The sequence below is a fragment of the Diadema antillarum genome, unplaced genomic scaffold (assembly GCF_040938485.1).
Source record: "Diadema antillarum isolate AM-2024a unplaced genomic scaffold, OU_Dant_1.0 scf00000036, whole genome shotgun sequence".
Taxonomy (NCBI): domain Eukaryota; kingdom Metazoa; phylum Echinodermata; class Echinoidea; order Diadematoida; family Diadematidae; genus Diadema; species Diadema antillarum.
The window spans coordinates 2885265-2899928 of record NW_027270925.1 but is presented as its reverse complement, the minus strand read 5'-3'; positions in this window follow the sequence as shown (position 1 = coordinate 2899928).

Genomic DNA, 14664 nt, shown 5'->3' with positions numbered 1-14664 from the left:
ATTACTTCATATCTTGGTTGTCTCTTTTCTTTCAATTTGTTTCATCTGGAGGAAAGCCTTGATTTGGGATCTAGGTGAAATATTGTAGTGGTTTGTTACCAGCCATTACATTAATTCCTTCGATCTCTTTGGGTAGCATATTATGATCATATGTCATAAGCCAATATACCTTTATACCCCCCGTACCCAAGATCTACAGATCAACACGTGCTATCATAGTGGCCAGATTTTGGAGATATAAGCAATAACGATCTGATGATAATAAATTTTGTGTAATTTTTTTTTTTAAAGTGTAATTTTGGACAGTCACTCAGAAAGAGATCATTTTAATCCACATACTCTCTGCCCAAGATTGCAAATTTTCATGTGTGGACCCATCACATTGCCACACTGCCGCCATCATAGTGACAAGGTGGCAGATCCAGGAATTCCATAAGGGAGAGGAGGGGGAAAAAAATTATATATACATATATATATATATATATATATATATATATATATATATATATATATATATATATATATATTTATTTATTTCTGGGACCACTTCCGGGTTTAATCAGCTGACAAGCAACAACAACAACAACGAAGGCATCGGCACAATTTTCTCTTTAAAAAAAATTAAGGGGGGGGGGGGAGGCACGCGCCCCTGTCATTTTTTTTTTCTATTTATTTCCTTTTTATTTTCCCCGGTCCCGCAACTGTGTAGGGTTATAATACCTGGTACCATAATCACATAGAGAACCAAAAAAAAAAATGAAATAAATTGCAGGATTTATTTAATGTATTGTGGTGTTAACCCGTTGAGGATGAGTCCCGAACATACTCCGGCAAGTGTCTATGGGAAATGCATGTTAGAGGAAAATCAGCCTGTCCTCAACGGGTTAAAGGGACTGTACAGTACTGGTTGAGGTAGGGATTCATGTTTTGAACATTCCTAAGTGAGATAATGAAAAGCCTCTTATGAAATATGAAAGAGCATGTAATTTTAAGAAGGATTCAACGTTTATTTGATGAAAATTGGTTTTCAAATGGCTGAGATATCCAAAAAAGTGCTAATAATAAAAGGCGATATGCCCCAACTTTATTAGTATCTCTTTGTTTCACCTTGTTTTTGGATATCTCAGCCATTTCAAAACCGATTTTCATCGAATAAACTTTTGATACCCCTCTTTGACATCTCATAGAGTGGTTTTTTAATATCTCACAAAACGTTAAAAGCTAAATCTTCACCTCGACCAGAACTGTACACACCCTTTAAGACCACTAACACAACAAAATCTTGCATTGTGCTTGTGAGAATTACTTTTATCCATTCTGTCCTGTAATCCAGGGTGCAGTGAAAAAAAAAAGTAATAATAATAGTACATATAATAGAATAAGAATGCTTACAATAAAATTCAGCGAAATGGCCAATTCTGAGATGGTACCTCCTGGTACCAAATGTTGCATCACATGTATGTACAATGTCAAAAGGATTCTAAGATGGCAGTCTTGGCGGATAGAATACATGTACAATGTAGTCCTTACTGTCTCAGTCAGACACCATGTGTGGTACGTGCTAAGAAAGAGACTAGTAGGAAGAAAAGATGTAATGATTATTTCTCTCATGAATATCTGAGCACTTCTCATCAACCATACAGACAAAATAGATCTCAGTTGCCGAGCCGTCCGATCTGGTATTTACAAAGGGTAGTATATGTGTGGGAGGTACAGTACTGCCAGGATTTGCATTCACATCCATATTGCTCATGAGCCACACGAGAAACTAGATTAATGCAGTCAGTCTGTGTGTGTGTGTGTGTGTGTGTGTGTGTGTGTGTGTGTGTGTGTGTGGCATATTTATGCGAGAGTTTTCTGCCTTGATCGTCTCGATATGTCTGACTGTATTTGTGCGAGGGTGTATGTGTGGGAGTTTGTGTGTGTGTATGCTATTATATGAAGAATTTGAATGCAAAAATTTATATTCACCATTATTAAAGTAAGGTCATCATCAATGGAGAAAATTAAAAATCTTTCCAATTGTACCTGACTCATTAAATGACAAATGTTTTTGAAGATATCAAAAATGTACATATATATTCATTTTTTTCTTTGTTTTTCTGCAGATTCAATTGCAAATATCTCAAGTTGATAAAAATAGATATGAACATTTTTGGTCATTATGTTATTTGTTTCTGGTCAGTTTTCCCTCTCTTTGTTTCAATATGTGTGTGTGTGTGTGTGTGTGTGTGTGTGTGTGTGTTTGTGTTTGTGTGCATGTGTGTGTGTGTGTGTGTGTGTGTGTGTGTGTGTGTAGACAGATAGATAGATAGATAGATAGATGGGTAGATAGATAGATGGGTAGATATATAGATAGATAGAATATATACAAGTACTAGTATATAATTATATCGGGGCTTACCACTTGTCTGTTCAGGGCACTGAAATCTTTTGGCCCAAAATTAAAGATATGTAGTGGCCCGAGATAAAAGCAAAAGTAGCAATCCATTTTTAATGAAAGTTGCCTGGTCAGGCCACCAAAAGATAGATTGGGTGGCTCAACACCAACTTTTAGTTGATATACATACATCGTACATTTGTTGAGCCTGAAATACAATATATATATATTGTCAAAAGTTCTTGTGTCAAAGGTATCAAATAATAACAAAAAAAGGAAAGAATGCCAGTTTGACATTAGGTTAGCTGTGGTTGATTTAGATATACAAAGTCTATAACATCTAGAAATTTTTAGTGAAGACACGTGTAGTCTAGAGGGATAACAAAATTCCATTCCTGAACAGCGCAAGCAGATGTGCGAGACCCGAGGTCGCGTAATATAAACGTCAATAGCGCCATCTTGTGTCGAGTATAGGCGAAGAACATACACTTATTGTCATCTGAAGTGGATTATTTCGTCAAAGAGCAGGTTATTAATGATGCCATTGTCTTGACAAACTGATAATCTTGAGGCATGACTCCTTCATCTGAGTTTTCCAATTTCTTCTTCCTCTTTTGCCTACTTTATCATTCTGCAAGACGTGCCCCTATCTAACAACATCACTGATGTTCCCAAAGGAAACTGATATTCCAAGGGCTATACTTGATTCAGTAAATGGTCTTATTTGTCCTTTCCATTCGTCACTTTCTTCATTATCACAACCATCTTCATGACTTGTATATCCTTTTCCTCCTCCTCCCCCTTCGTCTCTTCATACCACTAGAAGTCTCATACTCAACTAGCCTTGCTACTTCTACTTCTTCCTCCTCATTGGGGCGGTTATTTTTCTTCATCTTCCTATTCATTCATTCACTTCTTTCATTCTCAGTATCTTTTTCCTTTTTTTTCCTACTAATTTTACTTGAGGTCGCGCAGGGAAACTGTAAGAGGACCTAACTCTTCCAGATTCGATTGTGACACATGGGTATCAAAAAAAAAGGGGGGGGGGGAAGCGTCAAATATTACCGTGTGAAACTTGACGCAATTAGGCACGAGCGAATCACAGCGAGGTGTAGGGAAAAGAGAGCGAGCAAACAGGTCGCGGTGTCGAGACCCCTGCCACGTACAGTCGTTCGCACGGCTCGCCCGCCGCAGGCATGACCTTGGACTGTAAAGCTACAGCGAGCCAGCTGGCTAGCCATAGAAAGAACTTGACATAGAACAAAGCGCAGGAATCGTCATGTAAAAATAGAGCAGATCGGATGGGCATTGTGAAAACAGACGTGCAGTAGTAGAGTATTTGACAGACGAACTTATTACTAAACAGGATGTTCTATTCGAATCAGCACTACCTCAGTTTGAACAGACCTTACGAAAAACAAAACGAAGCAATGCAAAACAAGATTCAGAATTATGTCAATTTAATGGGAGAACATCATAAAACATGCATATCATTTACATTTTGCCGATGACAATGCTTAACCTAGCTTATTTCCATCATTATTTTGTAAATATGGGATTTTTAAAAGATAAGTGTGGATAACCCTCTTCATAGTTCCCTTTTACTTTTTTTCATAAAAGAGGGTGAACATTGAAATAAAAGGACCCCCAATTCCTTTATATTTTGCAGTTGAGATTTAGGTCCTACTAATGAGCAATCTTTTCGTGATTGTATTCTTTCTTTCTCTTTTTTAATAAACGTATCAGTGTGCATCTAATTCCAGTATTATTTAATTCATAAGCACATCATAGTCTCAATAACGTTTTCAGACATCACAATATTGGCACAACTCTTCATCATTACGCGGAAATCTGAAGGTTACAATACTGCAGGTGATGTGGCAGAACTGGTTAGCTTCGAGAATCTAATCGTTCTGTGGTTTTGTTATATAGAAACTTCTTCCGATGTATGTGTGAGATTCTCCTCTTAAAATAGACAGTGAAGACAAACCAGAGAGACAATGTGAAATCTTAGTTCTCCACCCGAAGACGATTTAATGTGACATTTAACTTATTTATTCATTTATCTATTTTATCTATTTCTATATCCATCTATACACTTTTTACGACTTTATTTTCACCTCACAACACGGGTGAACTGTCATGCTCACTTTAGTAAAATTTTAAGGAAAAAAAAACCCTGAAATACCACTCAATGTGCCAGTTGAATTTGTAAATGAGTCTGACGAAGGCAATCATTTAAACTTCACTTAAAATGGGGCATAAGGTAAGGAATTTGGAACAGAAATGTGAAATTTCTCGTTTCGCATGTGTTCATCAAACCATGATGGTGGAGACATACGATTTACAATGTGATGATGTATAGCAGATCGCCTCAGAAGTCTCCATTAATGACCTGCACAGAAGTCTTCGCAAGATATCTTTCTAAACTTGAATAGCTGGGAAGGCACTCGGAGAGTGCAGACCTCTGCCAAGCGGCTCATTTCCACCTATGTTGTGATTTCCACCCTGTAATCTCTCATTCATATCCATTATTATAGTCCTTGACCGTCAGAACATACATACTCTTAGTATTTGGTACCACATTGATATCACAAAGTACGTCAAAAAAAATAAATAAAAACTTCATAATGATCAATATAATCACCTATTCCTTGGATCATAATCAACTTTTCCTACAAACTTAATCCAAATCCGTTCGTAACTTTTTTTTATAGTTATTTTGTTAACACACAAACAAACAAAGGCCTACAAGCCAACCCAGCAAAAACATATATTTAATCTCCTTGGTGGAGGTAACACATGAATAGATAAATTGTCATTCGCGTCAGGTATCACTGGCGTTGTATAACACCTCGGCAAAAATTTCATTTACGAAAGGCGTTAATGTGGCTGCCAAATTATTCACAATAACAAGGATTTACACAGCATTATCTACTAATACGAAATAATCAAAGGACCTTCAGCTAATGCTGGTCACAGACATCATCACATTCTCTCGTTTGCCTGCATGCGATCTAGCATCACTTCTTCGTGCAAACATTATGAAAATCTTTTCCTTGGCCTCTTATCTCATGTCGGCTTTTAATGATTATTTTCCATAAACTGTTTCATGGTTTCATTACATAAAAGGCTTTACATAAATCTCAGAATGGCCAAAGTCGCTCATGGTATGTATAGCTCTGCTGAAAAGTAAAGTCCATTTCAAAAAGTCTCTCATATGTGTGTCTTATGAATGAAAAGTCTCTCACATACAGATTAACTGAGATGAGATGAAAAAAATATATATATATGCTGTACTAGAACGAATGATGGAAACAAATATGATGCGCTGATTGAGAAATAGCGCGTTTTCAAAGAAACTGCACTCCACCTTCACGTTCATTGTCTCGTCGGTTACAGTTCGTTATTCCGAAGGTCAGATATTCCGGACGTGTAAGAAGAGGTTACCAACGATTCGTTAATCCAACAAAACGAAATAAGGGTCGTAATTCAAAAGATTCGTTACACAAAATTACGCACCCTTTCCTCTCTTTTTCCCCACTTTTTCGGATGAACGAACCTTCGGAATAACGAAACTTATATTTTATCTTCCGATAATAAACAGACCATTGGAATAACTAACGTTCTGAACGCAACGCCACAAAATAATGTTCGGATTAACAAATCCTCTCCATCATTTTCAAATTTGCAAAAATCTGTATAGGGAATTTGTGTGTTTCAAAATAATAAACCATCCGAATAACGATCCTTATTTCATTTTCAAATTAATGAACCTTCGAAATAACGAAAATCACCCGTCTCAGTCATGAGAACACGATACGATCAAAATGAGGTGATTTAAGATGATTCTGTCCTATATTAACGTCTCACGCGTCTTTCATTAATATACACACATACATCTTCACGAAATGTGACCGGTTTTTTTTTATGGAAAACATTTCAAAGACGATCATGATTATTATGCCATCAAATAAATCTTAGAGTTGAAATGACTCCGCAATGATGACCTTTGAAGGGAAAAGGTTGGTTGTTGTTTGCTGAATTATCGACCGAGCAAAACATGATTTTCCTTCCTTTTTCAAAAGGTCACGACATCATCTCATCCAATTTGAATCTGACTGCGATCGATGTGTTTGTTTATGTGACTATTGTTCATTACATACGTACAGAGGAGGCAAAGATCGAGCAAATTCTTCTCGTCCATGAATAATATAAGCCGTTTTTAGTATGCATTACAATTCATGGATATGCTTATCTTCAAGTCACATACAAAAACAGGCAATCTTGTGATCTAGTTTTCAAAACTGATTTACTTCATCTGCAGGTTACTCATATATACAGATTGCGGTGTTGTTGTTTGTGCAAGCTCCAGTTTGGAAGAAAAACATGCTTGCAATATGTTTTTATATCTACACATCTAAATAGAAAACAAAAATGGTTAGCCTTCTCTTTCTCCGTCAACGAGCTGATTATTCCATGATAATAACCGCTTCATTTTGGAAAGCCTATGATTTATATCTAGAAATATAATGATGCTCTAGAAAATATCATGGAATTATATTTAGAAAGGACTTGATGTGCAAAACACTTCCTAGACATTCATGACCTCATTCGGTCTTGACTGACGGATAACTTGTTCGAATGGACGAGCACACAAACACACACCAAAGAAAAAAAAACACTTTAAAAATGGTATGTTCTTATTTCCATTCAAATAATATATGGACAGTGATCTAAACTGTTATTTCTGTACACAATAATAAAAAAAGAATACTTGCAAAATTTGGATACATTTTCCTTCCTGTGCACTATTTTTTGTTTAGCGTGCAGAAGTAAAATTAAAGGTTGATAATAAAAACACGGAGCATATCTCATTTGAAAATGAAAATGCAGTTTTACAGCAAAAATAGAATGGAATCACATTACCGCACACACACGCGCGCGCGTAAGTAACAGGCATATGGAAGGAAAAAGTATAATGCCCCACATCGGAGAATGAACATGCAATAGGACAAAACTTTACGGACGTTCATAGATCACTGTCCACAAAATCATGTCATGGCATATACCTAAACTTTGAATCTAGCACTAATGTTTACATCTTTACTAAATCGTTTGTCAGTACCGTGTGATATCGTGGGAAGAAGCAAGTGTTTTATAATGCAACAAGAAGAGTCCTGGGTTGTCATCAGTGGATTGTGTGCTTTCAAAATGTCTGCCACCGGATCAGTCAGTCACTCTAGTGTACACTCTAAATGAAATGGTAAATCAACATTTTAAATGATGTCACTCCTCCAACATTTTGCTAAATTTAGCACTCGAAATGTTGAACTACCATTTCAGAAAAGGTAAATCCAATATTTTGAGTGTTAATTTTAACATGTTCAGAACGATCGGAGGAGGAGACAATTTTAATGTTGATTTATCATTTCATTTTTGAGCGTAGTGACTGATCTAATGGACATCCCTGCAGACTATTAAAGGGATAGTACAGTTTTGGTGGAGATGAGAATTGGGTTTTTAACTTTTTGCGAGATACCAAGAAAACACTTATGATAGAGTACAGAACATACCATTTTAAGAGGAATTCAAAGTTTATTTGACGAAGATCGGGCTTGGAATGACTGAAACATCAAAAAACAAAGTAAAACAAAGCGATCGTAATAAAGTGTGGGTCCCACACTTTATTAGAATCGCTCTTTTTTGATATCTCAGCCATTTCAAAACCAATTTTCATCAAATAAACGTTGAATTCCTCATAGAATTACATGCTCTTTCACATTTTATAAGAGGTTTCTCATTATCTCACCAAAAATTGTTAGAAACCTGAAATTAGGTCTCAACCATAACTGTACAATCCCTTTAACCAAAGATTACCCCCAGAACAAAACAAAACAAAAGCAAAACAAACTAAGAAACAAGCGTAAGAACATTTCACATATTACTACCTCTATAACAAAATAATAATCTCCAAAATGTCTCAAAAAGTCAGATATCTTAACTAATATTGCAATTAACACTCTGAGCTGGGGATTCGATTAATAAGATGAATAATTTTACACCCAAAAGGTGAAGAAATATGTGTACGTGGATTCGGAGTCATTGAGAAATAAACATGTAACTGACCCCATGGAGGCTGGTATATTAATGTGTGCTGTAGGACAATTCGCGAAGTTATGAATATCGCAAAACATTTCTGCACTTATAACTGTAGTCGTAAAGAAAAAAAGGAAATCATAAGATTGAATTCATGAAATGAATTTCCTTGATCAGGCTCTCCTTGATTGAAATGAATATTATGCTTTATAATCACGTCCCATTGCGTGTTACATTTTTATGCTGCAGGATTGGCCTTTAATCCAAGTTTTTGTCTTGTTTTGATATGTTTGTTTTTTTTTTATGACTGCGTCATATCCAATAACACAAGTGAGTGAATGCAGCATTATAGAACACATTCGTGAAAGTTTGAGGAAAATTGAATAATCCGTTCAAAAGTTATGAGTTTACAAAGTTTTAGTGCCGCCATTGCTGGATGAAACGATTTCAACAGCCATGTAAGTCACTGCGGGACAGCGATAAATAGAAAATGTAGACAGAATTCAACATGTTTTTACATTTATAGCAAAATGAAAGAGCACTGGACTTATATCTTTCAGAAAGTAGGAAGAGTAACAAGTCGAGGAAATGTGTCGTTTAAAAGAAAATATTTTGTGGAATTCCCATTTTGCTTTATGTATAAATTCATAATCTTGAACGGATTGTCCGATTTTCTTCAAACTTTCACTGATGTGTTCCAACTAATATTGCTGCGTCTACCCAGTCCATACAAATATTTTGGTAAACGTGCCTTTTCAAGGGATTAGTTTGGGTTGAGATGGGGATTCAGGTTTTACCTTTTTGCGAGAAACCCTTTACATGAAACATTTAAGAGTATACAAGAAAATCGGTTTGAAATGGCCGAGATATACAATAAGCAAAGTGGTCCTACGATGAAAGGTGGGTCTCGATCACGACTACTTTATTTTTGGATATCTCGGCCATTTCAAAACTGATTTTCATCAAATAAACTTTTAATTTATCTTAAAATTGTATGCACTTCAACTTAATATTTCATGTAATTGGTTTTAAATGATCTCGCAATAAGTTAGAAGGATAGTACAGTTTCGGTAGCGACAAGGTTTGAGGTTTCCAACGTTTTTTGATGATGATTTTTGAGATAATGAGAAACCTCTTGTGAAATATGAAAAAAAACAAACATGTAATTGTAATATGACTTCAAAGTTTATTTGATGAAAATTGGTTTTAAACGGGCCGAGATATCCAAAAAAAAAAGCAATCCTAATAAAAGGTTATAAAAAATAATATAATAAAAATAAAAGGTTTTTTTTTTGATATCTCAGCCATTTCAAAACCGATTTTTATCAAATAAACTTTGAATTCCTCTAATAATTGTAGACCTGTTAGAATTTCATCAAATGGTTTCTAAATATCTCACAAAAAAATATAAACTGAATTCTCACCTAAACCAATTCTATATCCCCATCTCAACCAAAACTATATCTCACCTTTAAGATTTGCGAGGTGACAACGTCATCACTGGCCAGGGGGACCTGGGAGGTAGATCCCACTTCCCTGGGCGTACGTCATCTATGCATAGTGATATGATGGGAAGTGGATGTTGTTCAGACCTGATTATCTACAGGTCCGCCAGTATCATCTATATAGCTTCATTTTTTTTCTTCCTGATGCTTCGTGCTGTTCTGTTTGCATCTCGCGTCCGATTTCAGCGTTGGGAGGCTCTCTCTCTCTTGTGCTATCTGAGAAGGACCATGTCTGACATGATGATTTATAATACACCTTATGGTCTTCGCAAATACTGGTCGTTGATTGGTCATAATGCAACCACGTGACTAAAACAGCCGGGATTGAAATCGTTATATTGAGAGCAGTGACGTCACGTCCAGTCAGGAAATACATTTTCAGACTTTGACCGGCTACAGATGGGGCTAAAATGAATGAAGCAAGTGTATTCATGTAGACCATTATCATATAACAAATATTGCCTTTATTATTGTTGTGGTATATAATATATATCACTTGATTGACAGTCCCTTGAGAATTTTATTTTGCTGTTGAGACATGACTTCTGCGGGGATGTCAGGTGTTCTGTAACACACATCTAAAAGGGCAATATTTGTATAATGTTGATATTTATAGGATTGGCGGAAGGTAATACTGTTGTTGTTGTTGTTTTATAGAAAGAAAGAAGAGAGAGAAAAGGTAATAATGGCAGGTAAATATTTCTCTACATTTGATAGTAGAGTGAGTGACATGGGGATATATAGCAACGGGATAATTTTGAAGAATGGGGCAAGATCCCTTTGGGCGAGATGGCATGGATGATTGCACTTGCTTATCAGCATGCAGCGCGATTCAATGTTTATTGTTATTTTCATTTCAGTCTATATTATCATTATTATTTTATTATTATTATTATTATTATTATTATTATTATTATTATATTGTCATTATGCCCCATTTGAGGCTTAACTTTGACTTTGATGTGTGTTTCAGATGGGGGAAGTTCAATAGAAAATTAGATGATAATATTAAAAAAAAAAAATCTTTTCTCAGGGTCATCCCCATTGTCACCATCAACGCCGTAACAAGATGATAGGGAATGCCAGAAATATGGAAACGAGCATTATCCTATTCCTCCCTGGCGTATATCCCTGATGTAACCGGACAAGCTTTGATAGTTCAGACTTGATGGAATGGTGATAAAAATTATTACGGTTGCATGTTATTTTGATCAGCCACAACGCATAATCGTTATTACCGTTAAAAAGTATGATGTTACTGGTACTATTATCATCGTTATTATCATCGTACTACTACTACCACTACTACTACTCGTACTACTACTACTACTACTACTACTATAGCTCTCTAAAAAAAATCGAGTGAAAATATTCACTCTTAAAGGAGTGAATACAAAAAAAGAGTGAATTTAGAGTGAAATTGGAGTGAATTTTGAGTGAAAATGTTCATTTTCACTCATTTTGGAGTGACCTCAGGGATCACTCGAAGATTTAGGAGTGATCTCTGAGGTCACTCCAAAATGAGTGAAAATGAACATTTTCACTAAAAATTCACTCCAATTATACTCTAAATTCGCTCTTTTTTGTATTCGCTCCTTTAAGAGTGAATATTTTCACTCGAATTTTTTAGAGAGTACTACACTGCAAAAAGTCCGGTGTTAAATAGTGAACACCGAGCTGGTGTTAAATTTTCGGTGCTCATTTATGGTGTTAAATTAACACCTCCGGGTGTCATTTCCAAATTTTAAACTGTTTTTTGAAGAGTTTCTTAGTAACTGCACTGCTTGTTGATTTTTAATTTAAACAAGACGATCAAGAATTTTACATTGAAATACTAGATTTTTGAAAAAATGTGAAAATAAATTTACGCCAAAGTAACACCAGCTGGTGTGGTCTCTTATTGAAGCTGCACGGGTGTTAAACCATTGATATTAACACCAACAAATATCAAATCAACACCATGTGGTGTCATTTTTGAATTAACACCAGTACAGTGTCAAAATAACACCAGGTACAGTGTCAAATTAACACCACGAAGTGTCAGGTGAACACTTTTCAACACCATCACAGTGCATTTTTAACACCTGTGGGCGTGGTCCTTTATTGAAGTTTGATCGGTGTTAGATTTAACACCCGTGGTGTTAAATCTAACACCGATGTTTTTACAGTGTACTACTACTACTATTATTACTACTACTCATACTACTACTACTACTACTACTACTACTTCTACTATCACCATTATTATTAGCATTACTATACTACTTTACTACTATGCCACCACTACTGTATACTAATGCTATCATCATTATCATTAGTAGTAGCATATAGTTATTATGTAACATTTTTATCAACTTTCATTATTGGTGACAACCGCCGATAAGTGAATATAATGTAATGAAATATCAGGCCAAATTTCGCAACATTCCATTAAACATGCCCTCTGCGCTCTGGTTGTTGGCCGATAATGGTCGTCGGTATTCTGTTGATGTCATCTGTATGGGGTTGTGGGTCTGTCATCATAATGACCTTATGGGCAGAAACCTCTACAAAAACAAAACAAGACAATAAAGCACCCGCTTTTTTATACATTATAGTTCCCGAGCCAGTGACAGCACCATTTCTGGAATTTGAACTGTTTCGAGCAAGTGTGAACATTATTTGCACAAAGGACTTTCCGAAGTCAACGAGCTCAGCTATTGTTAAAACATGACTTAGCTGGGTGAAGCGGTTCCTTTGCGAAAGGAGCTTTATGTTTGAAGTGAGTGCAAAGTTCGTGGCGGTGTGTCATGGGGAGCCCCATTTGCATGTCCGCTTTTTCCTGTTTGTCGATCCGTTTCACTTCCGGCTCCGGTGCATGCAGCGCATCACAGGAGAAGGATTCGTGGTCACGGACTGTGAAGTTTGACCCGGAGAGGCAAATAATAAGCGATGTGATCATTGTGTGCTAGTGTCGAAGATTGCACATCGGCCACGCATGCAGGTGAGAGAGATAGCTGTATATGTGATAGAAGGAAAATTGACACATGGCGTCAGAACCAAATTCGAAAGGATTACGCCTCTTGTACAGTCAGAAGGAGACATCACGCTTTCCATTCATTTTCTTGCGCAACCATCCTCATACTGTCTTCTTCCCGGAAACACTGGACTTTAATAGGATACCTATTTATTAGGACCCTATATCTATTTTAAAAAAAAAGAAGAAGAATTATAAATCAGATAGAAGAATGAAAAAAAAAACACAACAACAACACAGCAGCAGCAACAACTTTTGACCAATAGAACCTACTCCCGTTTTCACGGTCCGTGTGCTTTCGGGTTCTACAAAGTGTATCTACTATATTTCCCTTAATATGTGTAATCCTACATTATGGTTTCCTGTCGTCTTGTAGTCACTTGTAAAGTTTGAAAGGTTTATCGTTGGCATGGTGTGGAAATATGTCATTCATCTATTTACCTGCACATATATCTTTCATACATGCGGTATTACCCTCGTCACTAAAATCATATACCCATACGAACATAAGGAATGCCATTTTGTTGACAATCACCTATGAAATGCAGATATAACGAGCAACAAATATTTTCTTTGATTTTTTACATATTAGTAGCTGCTTCACCTCTGTGACTGACACCACGGTGTTTCAGTAATCTCGCGTATGCCGATGGCTGTCATCTTGCCAGCCAGATTTCAGTCAGACCACGGGCGGAGCCAAGTTTTGTTGAACCATTTCCAGGAATATTGAAGGACCAACGTCCAAATCTATGTACTCCGTCAAAAACCCAACAACAAACAAACAAACAAACAAACAAACAAATAGGCCTACACGTACCAAAACAGTGCGTTAAAGCAGTGTCCTGATTCATGAACTTGTATAAGAACAGTGCCTGAAACTGTCATGGCAACAGTAGCAAAAATAGTGGGCGTGGCGTTGGCAGTTGCAATCAAATTGTGAAGATGCAACCATTGCAGAGTTAACTGGCTCGAGGCAGACCGTGTTCCTATATACTGACACTATGACTATGTACGACTGATGAATAAAATATATTTTCCTTATTTTTTTTCTTTTTTCTTGGATACATCTTTGGAGCAGGTATAAATCCAAGGATAAAAGGTGTCACGCTGAGACACTATAGACCTGTCCAGTGCCCATGTCTTCATTATTCAGTGCATTTGATAAAGATTCGTTGCGGACTTTTGGTTTATAAGATATGCATGGGCAGTGTGTATTCAACTGCTCTATGCACCTCTTATCGGCTGGAAAAAACATCTTCATTTTTTTTTTGACGTAGATTGACCATGGACGATAGACAATGGACAATTTGTTTTTAATTTTGTAATACACCTTCCCCTTGATTTGTAAGATATACCGAGCTTAACTAGCGTGTTTCTTGAATGTCTTTATAAAAATCATATTTGCATGGAGACACAATGTAAGTTATGCTCAATCTAGGGTTAGGTGCAATACAATATCTTTTGCTAATCATGTCATTATATAGCAGTGAATCAAAAGATGATGTCACTGGTAGAATACTGGTTTGGAAGGATTTTTCTCATTTGTGGGCGTATCCAAGTAATCTGAAGAATAGTGAAAAAATATTACAGAATATATATATATATATATATATATATATATATATATATATATATGACAACTATAAGAGGCCTAATTTATGATA